At 37.6% G+C, this 20,593-nt stretch overlaps 1 protein-coding gene and 1 long non-coding RNA gene across 2 annotated transcripts in view; one reads left to right on the forward strand and one right to left on the reverse strand.

Moving 5' to 3' along the window:
* The window catches only part of LOC134657953 (KH domain-containing, RNA-binding, signal transduction-associated protein 2-like), a 292,941-nt gene that overhangs the window by 154,391 nt on the left and 117,957 nt on the right, over positions 1 to 20,593 (reverse strand). The gene's annotated exons all lie outside the window — the stretch shown is intronic.
* Positions 11,224 to 20,593, forward strand: part of LOC134657982 (uncharacterized) — a 97,314-nt gene continuing 87,944 nt past the window's right edge. The window contains exon 1 of the long non-coding RNA XR_010097661.1: positions 11,224 to 11,378. This is a non-coding gene — a long non-coding RNA (uncharacterized LOC134657982). The remainder of the gene's footprint in view (positions 11,379 to 20,593) is intronic.

The raw sequence follows: 20,593 nt of genomic DNA on the forward strand, positions 1-20,593 counted from the left end.
AAAATGCAAAATACCTATTTTGTATTTTGCATTTAAATGCCTTTTAGTAAAAAACATTTTGTATTTTATTTGAAATACTTTTCGAGATGTATTTTGCATTTTGACGCTTGTATTGCCGAATTTGACCGATAGAGGCGCCTGCTAGCGCCTGGCGCCAGCGCCAGGTATTGTTAAAAAGCGTAATAAATAAAAAACGATGTTTTTTTTTTCACTTTTTAACAATACCAGTCCAGTTGTTATTAATAAAAGAAAAGTGTAATAATAACAAAATAAGAACTACATAGAATCAACCGAAATAAATGGCCACACAAGTCACAAAATGGAGCCATGGCTCTCTTTTCGTTAGTCTAGTTTTTTACATTATTTTAAGTGAGAATACTCTTTATTCATTTTTCGTCTTAAATTAGGTTTTATTACAATATGGATATAAAATTAAAATATAAAAACACTTACAAAAACAATACAGTGTGTGGCCCGGAACCGGGGATAATAATAAAAACAGAGGCTCTATAGATCACCGGTAATTAAATTATAATGGTCTCACTTAATTAAAATCAGAATTTAACTTTCGCTTTTTTTCTAACAAACTTAATCGTACGTTCAATGTAATGCAAACAACACTCAACTTGACTGAATTAGTTCGTTCTGCGTCGTACTTATTCGGAGCTGCTCGGAACGTCTCATTGACATTTTATGGTTGCGTTGACTAATTGAAAGGTATTAATATTAATGCTATTATCTTTCTATCACCAAATCAATAGGTATTGTCACTTTCTGAAGTGTTTATTTTGCACTCAAGATAAAATAAGCCACTTTAGAAGTCAATAATAGTTTATTATTTATTTACAAATAACAATTACAGGCATTACAAATACAAAGCTGAAAGGACGTAGCAATTCTAAATACGTACATTTTCAATGTGTCTACCGTCCCGCTGATCGCAAGTAGCATACCGCCTGATGATATTATTGTGAACGGTTCCAAGATCCACGTTGTGTTGCAACATGTGAAAATCCTCGATTATTCTGTTTCTGAGGATGTCTACTGTATCGTTCTCTACTGCGTAAACATAATTCTTAACTGCACCCCACAAGAAAAAATCAAGGGGTGTTAGGTCAGGTGACCTAGGGGGCCATCGGTGTGGGCCAAAATTTCCCATCCATTTATTTCCGAAAATGTTATTAAGTTTTTCACGTATCCTTACGGCAGAATGTGCTGGTGCACCGTCAAGCTGAAACCAAGTGTCATCGCGGACATCTTCGGGTAAATTAAAAAGATAATCTGTTAACGGCCCATCAATGAGCTCCATGAATTTATCGCCGTTAAGTGCACCATCAATAAAAATTGGTCCAATTATTGTATTATTATGGATTCCTGCCCATACATTAAGGGAGAAACGATATTGGTGAGCCAATTCTCTCATGACATGTGGATTATTTCCGATTGTAGAATAATAGTGCATATTTTTCCTATTCCACATTCCATTGCGAGTAAAAGTGGCCTCATCAGACCAGATGATATGATTCAAGAAGTTGTTATTTTCTCGGTGCATGTTTAGAAACCATCTACAAAATGCAGCACGAACAGGTAAATCTCTTGGTAAAAGACCATGAACCTTTAAAAACTTGAAAGGATGTTGCTTGCTTCTTCTCATTACTTTATTTATAGTGCGGTTATTGACTCCAAAGATTCGAGCAGCATTTCTTGTACTGGAAGTGGGATGCTGTCTAAAATATCGAAGAATTCTTCTTTCTAATTGCGGGCGAACATTTTGAGGTTGGTTGGCCTCGTAATGCTGTCCAGGAACTAGAGGACGATTATCACGTAAGCGTTGTATTGCCATTGTAATCACGCGACCATGCCTCGGATGCCTTCTGTTTGGAAATCGCTCACGATATAACGCAAGGGCACGTAACGCATTACCGCGAGTTTCACCATAAGTTAATATCATATCCACATACTGGCGTGAATCGAATGGTAAAAGGGCCATTTTCAAAGAGCGAATCGTTTTCATAAATTAAAACATTTCATTGAAACCAAAATAAATCCCGTGACAACTAACTTTGACTAAACTATTTTTTTATTAATTCAAAATCGTTTTAAAGAGACTGAACTTGTCAGTGAACTTGTTACAAAAAGTTTAAATCAACCGCGTATTGTCAATGTCACACCCCGTACCAAGACATACCCCGTACCAAGTGACTAGGCGACGATACCGTGACACGAAAATACATTACCTACGATTTTTAACTTTGTAGGCTGTTTTCTCCAAAATTAAGGACGTTTGAAAATTAGATTCCTGTGAAAGTTACTTGGTATGTCTTAAAGAATCCCCATTTAATTTTTTCTCCCCGGTTCCGGGCCACACACTGTATAAAAATATTTTAAAAAAACCTAACCTAGGGTGCCGCCAGCAGCGGGGCAAGGCCCAAGCTGCCGGTGGTCAGGGCCGCAGAGAGAGGAACCGGCGGACTATCCGCGCCGTGTCCAAGATCACCGCCTTCTGCATCTGGCCCTTGATCCAACCACCTAGCGAGAGTCTCTCAAGATGTTGGTCGAGACTCTTCGCTATTAGACGAAGTATTATTATTATTAATAACAGAATTTATTGATACGCGTACTGATAAATATGACCAAAATGTCATGCATAAGGTGCCATGTTATTAGACGTTTTTGTTCGGCTCTGCATTGTGTCTCTATTTCTCATGACAAATACCTAAAATAAATAAAAATATCTGAGATTTGGTCAAAAGGTATTTTATTTTGAAAAAGTATTTTGAAAATACCTATTTTGCATTTAGCATTTGAAATACATAACGCAAAACTATTTGGTATTTTGCATTTGAAATAGTAAATCTGAAAAGTATTTTGCATTTTGTATTTAAATGCTTTTTTAAAACCATTTTGTACATCTCTGCTTTATAATATTCGTGAAGATATTTGTTTTTCACCACACGTCTTATGTTATCTTATCTAATACTTTTAAAAGAGCAATTTTTGCATATTTATAACTTTAAACGAGCAATTCTTGTATATTTATTTATATGTATATATATATTTCGGGGATCTCGGGAACGGCTCTAACGATTTCGATGAAATTTGCTATATGGAGTTTTTCGGGGGCGAATAATCGATCTAGCTAGGTTTTATCTCTGAGAAAACACGCATTTTTATGTTTGTATATGTTTCCCGAGCTTTCTCCCAGATATTTGCAATAGAAATGCCGCCGTTTTCCCCGCCCCACCTCCCGCCACTTGGCAATGATCCCGCGCACTCAAAAACAGTTTCCTAATGTTTTTATTATGAAGTCGTGACTTCCCGTCGTTCTGCCCTATTGCCTCGTTAGATATTAGTTATTGTATAACTTATATTTAGGTATAACACTGATTTAAACTTTCACGATTTTGACACATAATTAAAATTGTAAATACCACGGGACTTAACCTCGTATCTAAGTTTAAAGATTTACCTCCAACGTTTCGAGGAGTGTTGTCCCCGTGGTCTCGGAGAAGACTGGCTAAAGTTGACATCAACATCTTCTAACCGCGCGAGTTTTTCGAACTACCCACACTTGGATAAGCGATTAAGTCCCGTCCGTGGTACAATTTTAATAATTATATTTAGGTATTACGTATATATCTTATTACACACGTAATGGCAAGCATGCCTCTCCATGCATGTACATGCCTCTTTGTACGAGTTTCAGTTTTTTTTTTACTTTTTTGAAAAGTAAACATTATTGCATATTAACAAACATGCACAGAGAATAGAGTGTAAAGAGAGTTATTGTCATAGTAAGCTTCAAGTTAAAACGAAGCTTGTGACGACACAAATATCTTAATAATTTTCTTCGTCTCATGATTCAATTATTTTATTTTACATTACTTCAATAAATTTGGCTACAAACTTAAATGTTGATTTAGCCAATCAGCAGAGCCGATAGACTTATTTAATTTTATAGTTAGCCTGGCCTAGTCTTGTCAGCAATTCGTCTTAGGTAACGACCACGGTAATTATTTATTCTGGGCACGGAGTTGTTTGTGTTCCGTCCATGTTTGCTGTAGTATTTAGTTAAAAGTGAACAGCCGCGCGAATTCGCCTTTCCATACAAACGTAACCCTCATTTTCCCCTCTGGATATTTATTAAATATATTTTGACACAATTTGGTGTATAGAGTCTGGCTAATGAAAGTTGAGCCTGAGATAACGCGGGAATTTCAATAAAAACCGCACCTGCACGGCTAGCACATGATTACCCGCGGGATAGCTCGCGCCGCGAGAGACGGCAGTCGCCCGTCACAAATTTCTATCTCTATCTGTCAATTCCTCGATTTTGGCAGCATGAGTTCGCACATCGAGAAAAGAGTTCCACGAGAGAGAGCCATCCCGCGCGCGACTTAGCCAATGTGGCCATTTATACATGGAACAAACTTTTCATTCGTGGCAACACTGAATCGGTAAAATAATAATCGGATAAGTAATGAATAGTCAGCCTTAGAAACGGAGCGTCCCTAGTCACGATAACTTTGTCTCTTTCTCGCAGTATGAAGAATAAGAAATAGCAAATATTATTTTTAAGTCGAAAATGTCAGTGTCAATACTGTCAATCAAAATTTGATTCGCTTTGTCGTTACAAGTTGGAATATATTATTATAATTATCTAAAGATTACCTACCTAATCATTAAAATACAACTCCTTACGAATAATTGGCGTTTTGTTAAAAGTTTTGGCTAACAAAATACCATCTTTACGAAGAAGTCAAGTTGTAAGTACTTACGTACACAATTCAATCTTCATAAAGCTCTTTTCCGTTGTCTTTTGCAAAAAAATTACATTCCTTTTAAATCTTATTTACAGACTAAATATCTTATGCTAATCCCCGACATATCTCCCTTATGGCTGGCTAGCCGCTGCATTGCTGGCTTCGAAGATAGATTGAATGACAATCATGCACAAGCCTATCATCAAACACGGAGGTATTCTCTACACCTAAGCATGCTGCTGCTAACCGCAGCCCTCCTGCCATCACGGAGGACATAGAAGGGCTCAAGTTGGGAACCTACTCCGTGCAAGGACAGTCGAGTGTTGATAACACTTCTCAAATAATGTGACTTTTAAATAAATACTACCAAAAACTTTTAATGATTTTATTTACTTTGACCTTTTTGAGATAGGTACTCAGATTTAAGTACGATTCGTCGGAGTCGGAGCGCATTTCACACTTGTATGCCCAAAGCCGGTCGGCTGCTTGCGGATCGGATGGCTCCGGACGGATTCTATCGCTTCTGCCACACATTATGTAAATAGGTACACTGAAAAAGCATTCCGGCGCGGCCCAACTCCAGCCGGTCGGTGGGAATCGTAACTTAAGGATTAGGCTAGTACCAACTCGTACACTACAAAGTAAGTATTACGGCTGTGGTCTTCTGTGAGGTGGAGTTTGAGTTGAGCTGCCAGATTCATTATTTGCATTCTTTGTGGAATGTTGTTTCACAAAATTTCGTCTAAATCGGTTCGGCGGATTAAGCGTCAAGAGGTAACATATAGTCAGCAGCAATAGTTGCTAAGCGGGCGAGGTGTTCAAAATTACCTTGACGCGCTCTTATTCTCTTAACAATAAAGTCGCGTCAAGATAATTTTGAACACTTCGCCCGCTTAGCAACTATTGCTGCTGACTGTACATAGGTACAGATTTACTTTTGCATTTACTTATTATAAGTGAGGTTGATCGCAATATTCAGGTCGGGATTGTGTTGTTTATATCCCACAATGAATGGAAACACCTAAGGAGCGACATAATATAGGTTGTCAACAATAATTGCATGTAAAAATACGCGTGTAAATATAACGGGTTAGCACTGATTGATAGCACGTAATTGTTTCCCGGATTAGCAATGTAATATTTTTGTATCAATTATTTATGTTTCTATTAATTATCCCCCTGTCAATTCGCCACCAAAGGTTTGCTTTGTTGATGTGGTCGTGATCGTACAATCTTAGGCTTAGATTTTTTTCTGTCGGATTTTCGTTTAACTTAAGAGAACAAACAAGTCATTGTGAAAAAATATAACAATTTTGATATTATTGGTATGATCATGAAACTCAAGATTCAAATTATACTTAAACAAAAAAGTGTTGTAGTATGAAATAAATATAAAATATGGAAAATTATCTTTCTTTTAGAACAAAAGTCAACAAAACTTCGACCAAATGCGCTTGTCGCCAAACTCAGTACCGGGAGCAAACCCTAGTCGCGACCCTCTAGCCTCGAAGACAATTTCTCTCATTTTGACGTTCAAACGCGGGACATTTTGTCTCCCATAGTACACTCGTGCTACGATTTTCGAGAGTATCCCGCGTGGAACTGTCAAACGACAAAATTATGTCGCTTTGACATTTGTCCGCGAGACAGCGGGTTGTCGCGCGGCTCTTATGCTACCGATTCGCGAGAGAGCTCTATGTCGCGGCATTTTCTCGCCTGTCGACTGTCGCGCCCATCATGTGCTAGCCGTGCTGGCAATAAAATTACTATGAAATTAAATGACAGCTTGAAACTGACAGCTTATTTCATAGGAAAAAAAGTTGCCATATAAAAAGTTTTAAATAAATCTCAGGCTCAACTTTCATTAGCCAGACTATTTATATCAAGCATTAGCTATGCCCCTGCGTTTGATTTTGTAAAAATTCTAATTATTACACCTAAGGGTTGCGAGTTTTCAAAATTTAGTATGGAATAATAATAAAAAAATCGAAAAAAGGTAATCGAAACTCGAAAGGGCAAAGCTATGGTTAACACCCATCAAATTGTGCGAACATATTTTCCAAAATGTCAATATTGAGAGAGAAAAATGGGGGCGAAGATTTATGCGACTGTGGACTTGAAGGAAAAATGACGGTTTAAAACTGAATTCTTTTTGAGACACATTTTTTTCTTTTCGATAGTCCTCGTGATTCTGAGCTGAGTAGAAATAATCCAAAAGTTAAATGCATTTTCAAAAAAAAAAGTAAACGGTACCTACACTTTTAAGTGAAAATGCCCTTATATAAATAAATGTAGCCCTTATATAGAGAAATAGGTACATATTATTATGTACCAAATTCAAGAGCTTTTGTTCGAGAACCAATCTCATAGATAGTTCTGGAAACTCATTTATTTCAAATCTTGTATGGCGTCGAATTGAAAGCAATTTACTCGCAGCACGATATTTGAAAAATCTCAAATAAATTGGATTGCAATCTGGTTTGAAGAATAGAATAGTTTTTGCTGAAAATTGATATTAGATTGTTCTGAAAGCATAGAGAATAGAGATATCTTGCCAAGTCATAATTTATTATGCAATTGAAATATATCATTTTAGAACATGTGACTCTGACATCTCTGAATTTTTTCTCGGATGCATGCAGATTTCCTCACGATGTTTTCTTTCACCGAAAAGCTAGTGGTAAATATCAAATGATATTCCGTATACAAGTTCCGAAAAACTTATTGGTACGAGCCAGGATTTGAACCCGCGACCTCCGGATTGAGAGTACGTAAGTTTATCTCGGCCACTGGATGGACACATCTGTTTTTCCTTTAACATGTCATGGTATTTATGACGACTGGTCTGGCCTAGTGGGTAGTGACCCTGCCTGTTAAGCCGCGGTCCTGGGTTCGAATCCTGGTAAGGGCATTTATTTGTGTGATTAACACTGATATTTGTTCCTGAGTCTTGGGTGTTTTCTATGTATTTATGTGTTTGTATATTATATATATCGTTGTCTGAGTACCCTCAACACAAGCCTTCTTGAGCTTACTATGGGACTTAGTCAATCTGTGTAAGAATGTCCTATAATATTTATTTATTTATAGTTACCAAGCTTTATTCCAAAACGTTCCGCTTGGCACCATGTTCATAATCCATCAACATCCTATACATAATGACACTTTACGCAGACTCGTACGTCCGTAACGCTATCGAATTAAATTAGTAGTAAGTAGTACAAAACAGGAAAAGTTACATACGTCATTAGTACAAATTTACACTAGTATAGGGGGTCTGTCTGTTGCGATCGCCATCCGAATTTCACGTTTAGAAACAAAGTAATTTGTAGCAAAAGACAAATTGGTGACTGCATTGCCGAACGACGTTCCATTTTAAAGCTTTTCTAAGGCTCCAGCAGATGCTGGCGAAGCAATCGCAATGTAGGGGTTGAGCTGGAGCTCATTTTTTAAATCGACAACCAAATGTCGAAGCTCGGAGTAGGGATGTGAAATTCCCGAGAATATTACTGGATGATGATGAGTGTCATTCGAGTCCCCTTTTTGGGGTGTGTGAGTGGCCTCGTCCGCTTTTCAGCTGCGGAGGCTGTGTCGGTTGGTCGTTCGCGCGTCGTTTGGAGGACGGCTGTGTTTCCAGTGTGGGCCAGCTTTATCACTACCGGCCGTTATCCAACCCCCTAGCCTGGTGATACCGTTTGAGCGGGGCCCGAAACCTGGCCCGCAGAGAAGGCAACCGGCAGCTTAGGCTGGCGTGTGCGTCGTGCCTATGTGTCTCACTCCGCGATTTCGTCGCTTTGCTATAGGTAGCTAAAAGTACATCCGTTCCACACCAACTTTGGTGGCTAGCCATAACCTAGCGGCCATTTCCGTCCTGATCGTAACAGACGCGTTTTGTTAGAGAGTGACTCTTCTGTACCTAGTACTATTATTTGTTCTGTGGTCAGAGCGAGCTTGTACAGCTCGCTGATAATGCAGGAAGGTACAACCAGCAACACTCTTAACTATTTGTGGACCTTATGCCTTTGGTAATAAGATTTACGAACGTCAGTAAACACATTCACTGCCACCGACGCATATGTGCGTCGACCGTCATACAAGTTTGTTCCTAGGCCACGCCCCCTGGCAGTGAATGCGTTAATAGACAGTGTGAACGATGGTATAGCTGCCATATTTTTTATGTTTGTGTGGACTAGTTAAAGGGCATAGACAAATTTGTAATTTAATTTTTCGTTTTAGATCTCAATGTTAAGCTAATTTAAGCTAAGTTAAGCTAAGTTAAACCGTAGTTTAACTCGCGTATTTTAGTTTCTTGCGCGACAAATTTCTTAGAGCCATATCATCTCCATTTTTAAGAACTAACAGTGCATCTTTGCCCTAAGCTTGACTAGTAGAGAATGCCCCACGGCAATAAGTTAACCTTTTTTTGATAATTATTTAAGCTGAAACTTGCTGTATAGTAGTGTGACTACTTAAAAAACACAAATTATAATATTTAATAAAATGATTTGATTTGTTCCCAGAGTTGTGTTTTTTTTTAAGTTTTTCTTTGACACAATAAAGTTTTAATATCTTAACAAATAAATAAAGTAATGTAACTTAAATTATGGTACTTTTAGTAGGTACATCACTATCCACATCCACCCGAGAGCTTGTTAAGCTGCAGAGGCGCCGTAAAAGTGAGCTTTTTTACCGACCGACTTTCGCAAAACCATCTCCTTGCGACAGATGCATTCGTTTCTGTCTGTGAAGATCGGTTTAATGACTATTTCTACGGCAACGCATTTCTTTTATTGAAGTTGGTTAAAGGCCAGTTGAATTTTTTAAGTAAGTACCTATGGTTAATATTATGATACGACAGCTTTTGAAGTTGACAAGTCATAACAAAATCAACTAGTTATCACTACATAGTATAAAACAAAGTAGCTTCCCGATGTCTGTCTGTCCCTATGTATGCTTAGCTCTTTAAAACTACGCAACGGATGGGTCGGAACGGACCTGGGCCGGTCCAAAGTTTATTCTAAAGTCAATCCCATAAAAATATTAAAATTGAGAAAAGAACTGTCTTAAAATTGGATTTAGCGCGGAGCAAGTACCAGGACCTCATTAGGTACGAGTAGGTGTCGTTGACCAACCGGCCGGGCCGCGGAGGCCGGGGCGCGTACGAGTATCAGGTAGCCTTGCACCATTCCACTAATCCGGGGTTAACCGGTTAAACCTGGAGTTACCATGGTTACCAGTACAATTTGATTCTAGGTTAACGATTTAACTGTTCAACCCCGGGTTAGTGGGATGGTGCAAGTGGGCGTCAGTCATAACAAAATCAACTAGTTATCTATTTTAAAGTCAATCCTATAAATATATCCAGTTGACTCACAAACTAAAACGCTTTAGCATTTGAAGCTAAAGTACTCTGACATTTATTAATACCACTCAAATTATACGTTATTTAAATAGCCCTGAAATTGGCTCGGTAAATACAAAACGATCGATACCTGTCACAGCGTCTGACGGTATTTGAGTTTGTGAAACTATTTCATTCAATGAATTTAAACGTGTGCATAGATACGAGAATAACTGGACTACGACAGTTCACTTCGATACAAACTTTGCTTGATCAAAATGTAGGATGCGTCGTATGACAAACGTCATAATTTCTGAAAAAATGCCAGTATTATTTAACGTATCTTATCTAATCATTAAGAAAAGATGACAAGAAACGAGTATTAATGTTAGAAATAATAGAACGGCGCTTATTTTTTCATACAAACTTTTTGCGTAAGTTTTTGCAAATCAAACCAATATATTATCCACAATTTCACATATCTCGTGAGCTAAAAAACCGGCCAAGTGCGAGTCGGACCCGCGCACGGAGGGTTCCGCACCATCAACAAAAAACAAGCAAAAAAACGGTCACCCATCCAAGTACTGACCCCGCCCGACGTTGCTTAACTTCGGTCAAAAATCACGTTTATTGTATGGGAGCCCCACTTAAATCTTTTTTTAATTCTGTTTTTAGTATTTGTTGTTATAGCGGCAACAGAAATACATCATCTGTGAAAATTTCAACTGTCTAGCTATCACGGTTCGTGAGATACAGCCTGGTGACAGACGGACGGACGGACGGACGGACGGACGGACGGACGGACGGACGTACGGACGGACGGACGGACGGACAGCGGAGTCTTAGTAATAGGGTCCCGTTTTTACCCTTTGGGTACGGAACCCTAAAAACTACCTATGTAAAAAAGCGGCCAAGTGCGAGTCGGACTCGCCCATGAAGGGTTCCGTATTTAGGCGATTTATGACGTATTAAAAAAAAACTACTTGCTAGATCTCGTTCAAACCAATTTTCGGTGGAAGTTTACATGGTAATGTACATCATATATTTTTTTTAGTTTTATCATTCTCTTATTCTATTTATAAATAAAATAAAAATAAAATAAAAATAGAAGTTAGGGGGGGGGGGGGGGGACACATTTTACCACTTTGGAAGTGTCTCTCGCGCAAACTATTCAGTTTAGAAAAAAATGATATTAGAAACCTCAATATCATTTTTGAAGACCTATCCATAGATACCCCACACGTATGGGTTTGATGAAAAAAAAAAAAATTTGAGTTTCAGTTCGAAGTATGGGGAACCCCAAAAATTTATTGTTTTTTTCTATTTTTGTGTGAAAATCTTAATGCGGTTCACAGAATACATCTACTTACCAAGTTTCAACAGTATAGTTCTTATAGTTTCGGAGAAAAGTGGCTGTGACATACGGACGGACAGACAGACGGACAGACAGACGGACAGACAGACAGACATGACGAATCTATAAGGGGTCCGTTTTTGGCCATTTGGCTACGGAACCCTAAAAAGGGTTTCTCAATCAAAGCAAAAATAAGTTATAAGCTACGAATTTCTGTAATCATCGTATTAAAATAATAAAGTAAGGTATGTGCACCCGGCCGCAAACCCTCTTTAAAGGCATGTACCTACACAATTACATGGCTATTTCATTCATAATATGTCCATGCAATTTTGCAGTTCGCATAAATGCCGAGTAACTTTTGCTGTCACTGGAATTATTATTTCCAACTGCCCCCGCTGTTTATCGCTGTATCAACTCCCGCGCAGAGAACGGAGCTATTTCGCTAAACGGTGCCAACCGGATGTGTTCCGTTTCGAATTGCCACAGAGACTATGTGCCGTCACCGACGTATTTACACGTCTATGCAGGACCGGATCTAGGTTAGAGCGAGTGGAGCGGCCGCTCTAGGCGCCGGATGGCAAAGGGGGGCGCCAAAATGGCAAATGAGAAAAAAAAAGTTTTAAAAGACAAGTGTGGCGAGGGGGGGGTGGAAAATACGCATGAAAACTTCAACGAAGGGCGCCAAAACCCGATTTCGCTCTACCCTAATCAAGGCTCGGGCCGGCACTGCGTCTATGGATGGAGATCGTGTCATTTGGATGAATTAGATTAGAGAGATATGGAAACATGATGTGGTTTATTAACTCACATTTATTCAATTCAATTCAATTATTTATTTATTTCAAATCCATACGATCCATAATTGTTAGTACAACAACAAACAAATATAGACGGGATATTTATAGACGGGATCGCGAAATTTATTTTTCACCTCAGCAGCTCGAACAAGGGTACTTTGCTACTTAAAAACAGTGAGCAAAATCGCATTTTGCTCACTGTGTGAGACAAAATGAGCAAAATGCGATTTTGCTCACTCAGTGAGCAAAATGCTATTTTGCTCACTGCTTTTAAGTAGCAAAGTACCCTTGTTCGAGCTGCTGAGGTGAAATAGTTATTTGTACAACAAGTGATCAAAGTTTGATATTTCTTCGAGTGCTTATTTTGAGTCCCGTGCAAGCGAAAGATTCTATAATAGATTCACGAGCGTAGCGAGTGAATCTAATTTAGAATCTTGAGCGTAGTAAGGGACTCAAAAGCGCACGAGATGTAAATAACTTTGATCTCGTGTAGTACACAACATTTTTCACCTCAACGCAGTGAGAACATACCTATTAGACAACTTGAAAAATGTAATCCTTGTTCATCACTTAATACCTGCACTCATGTTTTCTTAAGATATACAAACAATTAAGTTTAATTACCGCAATGGAACACAAAAACAAAACGTAATAATAAATTCCATTAAAATAATATAAAAATAACAAACATTAACTGACACTTCAATCGACAACTTTTTTGAAAAAAAAAATCTTTGTAAGATACGGTCCGAATTGCGGATACGTACTATTTGTCAACTATGGTAGAAATTCTTAAAAGTAAAATAATTAATTTTGCGTGATGATCTGTGTATTTTTTGAGTTCGATATTTTAATTGTACAATAAAATACCTAAAATATAGTATTTTATCAGTTTTTATTAAATCTTAAACTTTATTTTTATTTATTAATTATTAAGAATTCATACTCGTACGTGGTTTGGAACGATGCGGTCTGAAGTTTTTCGGGGGTCTATTATAAACCGTGAATATACTGTTGAATGTCGTTTTAACTTTTTTTTGTCTGTTTCTTTTTGCTAACAGTGTGAAAGGGACAGAGATAATAGAACCCAAGTATTTCGAACTTTTATTAGACCCCGCATGTTGAAATGACATTTGACTATAAAGGTCACTTGAATGTCATTTTGTCTCACTCAGTGAGCAAAATCGCATTTTGCTCACTGTTTTTAAGAATCAAAGTACCCTTGTTCGAGCTGCTGAGGTGAAAATTTAATTGTTGGTATATCTTAAGAAAACATGAGTGTATAGAGGTAAGTGATGAAGAAGGAATACATTTTTCGAATTCTCTAATATGTTCTCACTGCTGAGGTGAAAAATGTTGTGTACTACACGAGATCAAAGTTATTTACATCTCGTGCGCTTTTGAGTCCCTTACTACGCTCAAGATTCTAAATTAGATTCACTCGCTACGCTCGTGAATCTATTATAGAATCTTTCGCTTGCACGGGACTCAAAATAAGCACTCGAAGAAATATCAAACTTTGATCTCTTGTTGTACAAATAACTATTATTACCTTTATTTACCGACGTTTCAACCCGATAGACCCTAATATAATATGTGTTCAAACCGCGAAAGTTTTAAATATTATATGATGTGATTTGTTTTACCACATAGTTCCCAATGTTCCCATGGCCACCTCCTGTCTCTTACGTTCTTTTATTCCGTCATTTGACTCATATTAGTCTTAATAGTTACTAGCGACCTCCCCGGCTTCGCACGCAAATTATACACTTAAACCTTTCTCAAAAATCACTCTACTGATAAGTGAAAACCGCATGACAATCCGTTCAGTATTTTTTGAGTTTATCGCGAACGTACAAACACACAAACAGACAGACGTCGCGGCGGACTTTGTATTATAAGGTGTAGTGATTATGCACAAGGTCGATCGCCATCGCCAAACACATTTAACCCCTGTTCTGAAACCCAGAGGGTCCCCAGGGACCCGTGTTCAGTATTCAGCAGTCGTAAGCACTTACAGGAATGTTTCATATTCACGAACACATTTGAATAAGTATGTGTGGGACCAGAGGTAGGTACCTACTTTGGTATTTTAGTATAAGTAGGTATGATAGTTGAGATGACCAACGACTGAACAAGGTTGTAGTTATATTTACATCCCAGATGGACAGTTTTTGAAGTGAAAACTTCTTTAGCGGCGCTGTGCACTTTTTGTGATGGGGAAAAAATGTTAAACTCGCGAGAGGTGTCACGTGACCGTAAGACGGACACGTGACCTGATCGAAAAACTGTTACTTCAATGTCATTGAGTTTTTCTTTATTGATTTAAATGCCATCTAGTGAGTTTCGCTCTAACTGGTATTAATATAACTCGAGTACTAACAGTGATGTGCTTAGGGGTTTCAAGTAATGCGACTAAATAATGCTAGATGGCGTTAACCTCAATTACACATACCTAGTGCTGCAGACATTTGCAATAGTGATTGAGGTTTCACTTCTGCCAGCACTCCCGGAGTGCTACCCGTTTTTTTTTTGTTAGATTTGGCCGGGTTTAAAGATCTCCTCATTCTATTTACTTAGGACAAAAATATAGGCATTAAGCACATGCCTATATTTCTGTCCTTTAACTATCCTAGATTTACGGATATTCCCCACCCTTTCGTTACTCAGTGAGATTTTTTTAGGATATACCTATATTAGTATCTAGCATTTATTATAACAATCTTAATACATAGGCAAAGGGGTAGATAATACATAGGTAGGGTAGAAAAGGGGTTTCAATCGATGTGTGGAAGGGCGGCACCGTTATTACGCTTACTATGTACACAATAGCGAACTTTATAATAGCCCATGTAAACAAATATATCGAAACACATTTATTTATATGGAAACAAGGGTCTGTTACGATATATTTGGCCACTTTGGCCGTCACTATCTATTTGATGCTGACTGTTCAAATAAATGCTCTATGGTATAGTCTAGACCATAGAATTAATATGACTAGAACAACTGTCAATCTTCAAAAGTGCGACCAAAAATGAAATGCAAGTGTGTGCGTAAATTGTCTATGTGAGATCAAAAATAGTGATGTCATGTTACAACATAATTAATAATCTGTCGATGTTTGATTGCTTCATCGGCTACTTTTTCAAATGTGTTATTTTAAACGTTAAAATTCTACGACATTATGACGTATAAATAACACTTGCACTGCGTGTGCTATCAAAATCGTTGCAGACTTATCTTAATGTAACTCTTACTGTGTTGGAAAGTGAAGTTTAAATTTATCGCTAAACATGAGCACCTTCAAAAAGGTATAACAATCGTTATTATTTGAAGTCGGTTATAAAATCTAATATCTTAATTATGTCTTGTAAAGAAATAATTACATAGCTATTAATATACCGACAAGTTATCGATGTCTGTCATATGAACATTTTGTCAAGCCCTAGCGTAAAGTAACAGGTTATGTTTTTACACAAAATATTTTAAATTATAGACTAATATGATAAAATATTAGCACACAAAGGAAGAAAAACTTATAATGAAGATTATAAACCGGCTTCTTACATTTTTTACGTTGTTAATTTGACAAAATATCGCTATGAAAATTTCGCTCGGAATATCATAAATCCTCTGAAATGAGTATTTGCTTGGATTATTTGGCACTGTAACACTGAAATCCGACACACTACAATACACCATCTTCGCTGAATTACTTTATGTAATACTTTTTGTCCTAATCCGTGTATATTTTTCAATTTGAAAATTACCGTGATACGCTCTTGGCCGTCCGCGGCCGTCGTCAAAGTCAAAAGTGGTTACGTTTTCTCATTGGTAGTCTGACTTTTTCGCACTCATGGGATGTTCATATACGTGATGGCTTCCCTTTCGCACACTTCAGCTGTCTGTCAAGCGCGAGCGGGAATTGTATGTCTGTGGTCTAGACAGCCCTTGTTGCGGCTCCTACCAACGAAGGGGAAGCGGGGACCGTACACCACTAAACCAGTTGGCCCAACGGCCGCGCCCCCCGCCGTCTCTATAGACGCCTAGCGAGCCATTAGGCTCTGAGATACAAGCTCATGTGCGCGTCACACTCGCAAATATATTTTTCATACATACAATGTAATCTTAAGTGCCTTTGTGGAACTTTAATTAGAAGCTTTTTAAGTATCTGCGATTTTTATTTAATACTCAAGACATCCAAGCTTGAACATGGTGACCCCGACGTGATTAATACGCAACGATTGCTTCTGCCCGAGTCGAACGGAATTTCTACGTGTGAAGAGAGCAAAGGTCACGACAGCTACAACGTGGCAGAAATTGGACATCCCGGCGTCAACGCAGTATTCTGGACTTACGACGCCTATTGTACCTATCTACGAGGTACTTCACACCTCGTTTATAAGTGCCCGTTACTGTGGCAACTTCGGCCACTCGCGAAATCCCGTCGGCGCCAGGAAACAATTTGGCCCAACGGCCGCGCCCCCCGCCGTCTCTATAGACGCCTAGCGAGCCATTAGGCTCTGAGATACAAGCTCATGTGCGCGTCACACTCGCAAATATATTTTTCATACATACAATGTAATCTTAAGTGCCTTTGTGGAACTTTAATTAGAAGCTTTTTAAGTATCTGCGATTTTTATTTAATACTCAAGACATCCAAGCTTGAACAGCCCTTATCTTAGGGATTTGTAACTACTAACCGTTAAGAGAAACTAATCAACGCAAACAATAGTGAGATCCCTATTTATACCCCAATAAACTGAGAAACTGTGTTAATTATCTAAACAACCAGGCCATTTTCAACTCTATTACACGCTTGTAAATGTCAGTTTGCAATGACGATTATTGTCTTATTATCGTCGCCATTTGTAACTAACAATTCTTAAACCTTATTGTAATGATAATAAGGTCCATTGGTGGAAAGGTTAAACAGCTAGATGTATATGTAGACAACAGGACTTAATCGCGTATCTAAGTTCCAGTAACGAGACCACGGGGACAACGCCGTCCTCGAAACGTCGGAGGTAAATCTTAAAACTTAGATACGCGATTAAATCGCGTTGTACAATTTAATAATGTGTAAAAATCGTGAAAGTTTAAATCAGTTGTAGATATAGACATTAGACAGATCAGTTATATGAAATATGAATAGTATTACTTATATGAAATTTTTATAATAAATCTTTATACTAAATTATTATTTGCTTATAAACTGAAATAAATGTCAGATACTAAAAGAACACTTTGCTTGTTATGTATAAGTGAACCAGGATCTATTGAGGGTGCGCCATGTTGCGGAATTTCACTGGATCTAATTTTTTCATACTACACTGAATTGTCGCCATATACATGAGAATAACAGCGCCCTCTTGACAATTATCATATATTACTGGTCAGGCTATAATAATTGCGACATGTTTGATACTAAAATCTACTTTGAAACAATCGGGTCAAATTTATATTTCCATGAACTTGTAATGTCAGTCTTATCTTAATAGCTTTAAAGTTGAATTTTCCTTGAATCTTTTATGGCAGTTAGAACGCTACGGTTTCAGGAGTTGTTATGACTATTGGCTGTTGACTGAAATACAAGTTTGATAGAAGATGACTAGATCTGATGAAGTTCAAATTTAAATTTCCATGAACTTGTAATTTCCATCTTATCCTAATAGTTTTAAAATTAAATTTCCCTTGGATTTTTTATGGCAGTTAGAACTCTAACTAGCCTGTTATGACTATGACTATTGGCCACTGACTTAATATAAAAGAAATAGACACACAAAGCAGAACAAAAACGTCAAGAAATGTGGATCCTAATGACGTTTCGCACCATTTGCATTGATGATAAAAACGCTTACGTAAATTATGAGTCAAGATAAATGTTTCGTACAGAATAGAGCTTAATGTCGTAAGCATTAAGTGTCAAATTTGCATACATAAGTACCAACACTGTTAAAAAATTTAGTCCGATGGCACTAAACGTAACGTATTTACGTCAAGCAACGTCAAACGAGAATAATGAACGAATGGAGTCACTTTGGTACACTTGAATAGGTATTACTGTACAGAAAAACCAATTGAAGTAATAAATAAAACAAATTTAATTTAATCGGGAGTTTAAATAAAATTAATTCGTGGTTCAAATTCAAACAAATTAAATTTTTAATAAGTAAGTATACGTCTTTAAATACTAATTTCCTTGAAATAAATTCAACTTATTAAATAAAATAACTGTGTATTTTAGATCCACATTTACTCATCGCACGGGTGCACGGGGACATTTAGGTACTGATTGGATTTTTTTTTATAAAGTCCATACTTTATTAAAAAAATCGGGTTGTTCCCACTAGTTACCACCAAGTTGATATCAGTGGTAACTACTAGGATTTTTTTCCCACCTTTTACCACTGGTAACTACTGGGAAAAATAATTCCCACTAGTTACCACCAAAGCGAGTTGGTGGAAATAACCCAAAAAAATCCTGTGGTTGTCACTGTGTTCAGACAGGTTTAGCATTTACAGTTAGTCGATATAAGCCCTTATTGGTTGTCGGAAACAGGGAAATGGGCCAATCACACAAGTGCCGTTTTGCTTTGTTTAAAACTGCATCACCCCTATCTCTTGCTATAATTAAATAGCAGTCCACTTTGCACGTCGCATAGGTTTTCTTGGAAATCTTGAATTTAAACATAATATTATTCCTTACGAATTCCATATAAAAATAAAAATAAATATTGACCTCACATCGACTCATTAGATTTTTGTTCCTTGACATCCCTTCTTTGGTACTAACAAATTAATTTATTCAAAACCATAAAATTACCACCAGATTACATAAATTATGTAATGCTATCCAAAGAACTAACCGAAAGAAATACATTCCATCCTTTTTCCTTGTTTTATCATTGTTATTTTTACATATTTTAAGTATTTTAACGGCACATTTCGTAATTGTTGACAACTTCACATTTGAGCGTTTCAAACAAGACTAAACGAAAAAGTAACGCGTGATCTGTTTCAACGTTACTTTTGTGGGGCCATTTTTTGCGGCTGATTGGGTATCCAGTTCTTTATTCTATATCAATGCTATTGGCTGTTGACTTCAGATCTACTGATATACGATTATAAATAGGCAGGTACCTAATAAAAAAACAAGTAAATAAGCGATTTGTAGTAATTTAAAGTGTATTTATATAGAGGTAGTACCGAATAAAAACCGGCCAAGTGCGAGTCGGACTCGCGCACGGAGGGTTCTGCACCATCAACAAAAAATAGAGCAAAACAAGCAAAAAAACGGTCACCCATCCAAGTACTGACCCCGCCCGACGTTGCTTCGGTCAAAAATCACGTTTGTTGTATGGGAGCCCCACTTAAATCTTTATTTTATTCTGTTTTTAGTATTTGTTGTTATAGCGGCAACAGAAATACATCATCTGTGAAAATTTCAACTGTCTAGCTATCACGGTTCGTGAGATACAGCCTGGTGACAGACGGACGGATTTCTGTTTGGCTTACGTATGGTTATAGAAGATGAGATACTCTCTCGCTATATGTTTAGTGCGATTGACCATTGTAATAGGTATCTATTTTGTATTAATGCCTAGTAATCGTTTTTTATAGCCGTTTTATGTGATTTTTATCACACGTATCGTATGCTTTTTCATCACCGCCAAAGTTTATAAAAATGTTTTTTGCGCAAATAATATTGTTCCCCAAGATTTTCCTCGAATCCGTCAAAATGACGTCTACGTTGCAGTCTCGTGTTTATCATCGCTCCATTCATCTGAAACTAAATATAAACGTGTTCCACTTTCCAGTTGTAGCCGTCAGATACATCGGAGCGAACGAGGTACTCGTAAATATCTTAACACGCCTTTATTGTCAATGCACCAGAGCCCGTACCATGAGTCACTGACAGTGTCAAAACTGACATTTACGCTATCGAGAACGTAATTTACTTTCTATACATCTCGTTTGCACAAATATGCGAGTACGAGCGAGATGTATAGGAAGTAAATTACGTTCTCGACGGCGTTTATGTCAGTGCCAAACTGATGGTAGCCGTACAGATCTAGCGTGACATGTGTGCGAATCCATATTATCTAGTCTATAGCATTTTTCAAACAGGGAGAGTACGCTGACAGGCGTTATCTCCACCAAAGAGAATAGAGCCCGTACCATGAGTCACTGACAGTATCAAAACACTCAAAACTGACATAAACGCTTTCGAGAACGTAATTTACTTTCTATACATCTCGCTTCCACTAATATGCGAGTACGAGCGAGATGCATAGAAAGTAAATTACGTTCTCGATGACGTTTATGTTAG

This window comes from Cydia amplana, chromosome 21 (genome assembly GCF_948474715.1).
Source record: "Cydia amplana chromosome 21, ilCydAmpl1.1, whole genome shotgun sequence".
Classification (NCBI taxonomy): Eukaryota; Metazoa; Arthropoda; class Insecta; order Lepidoptera; family Tortricidae; genus Cydia; species Cydia amplana.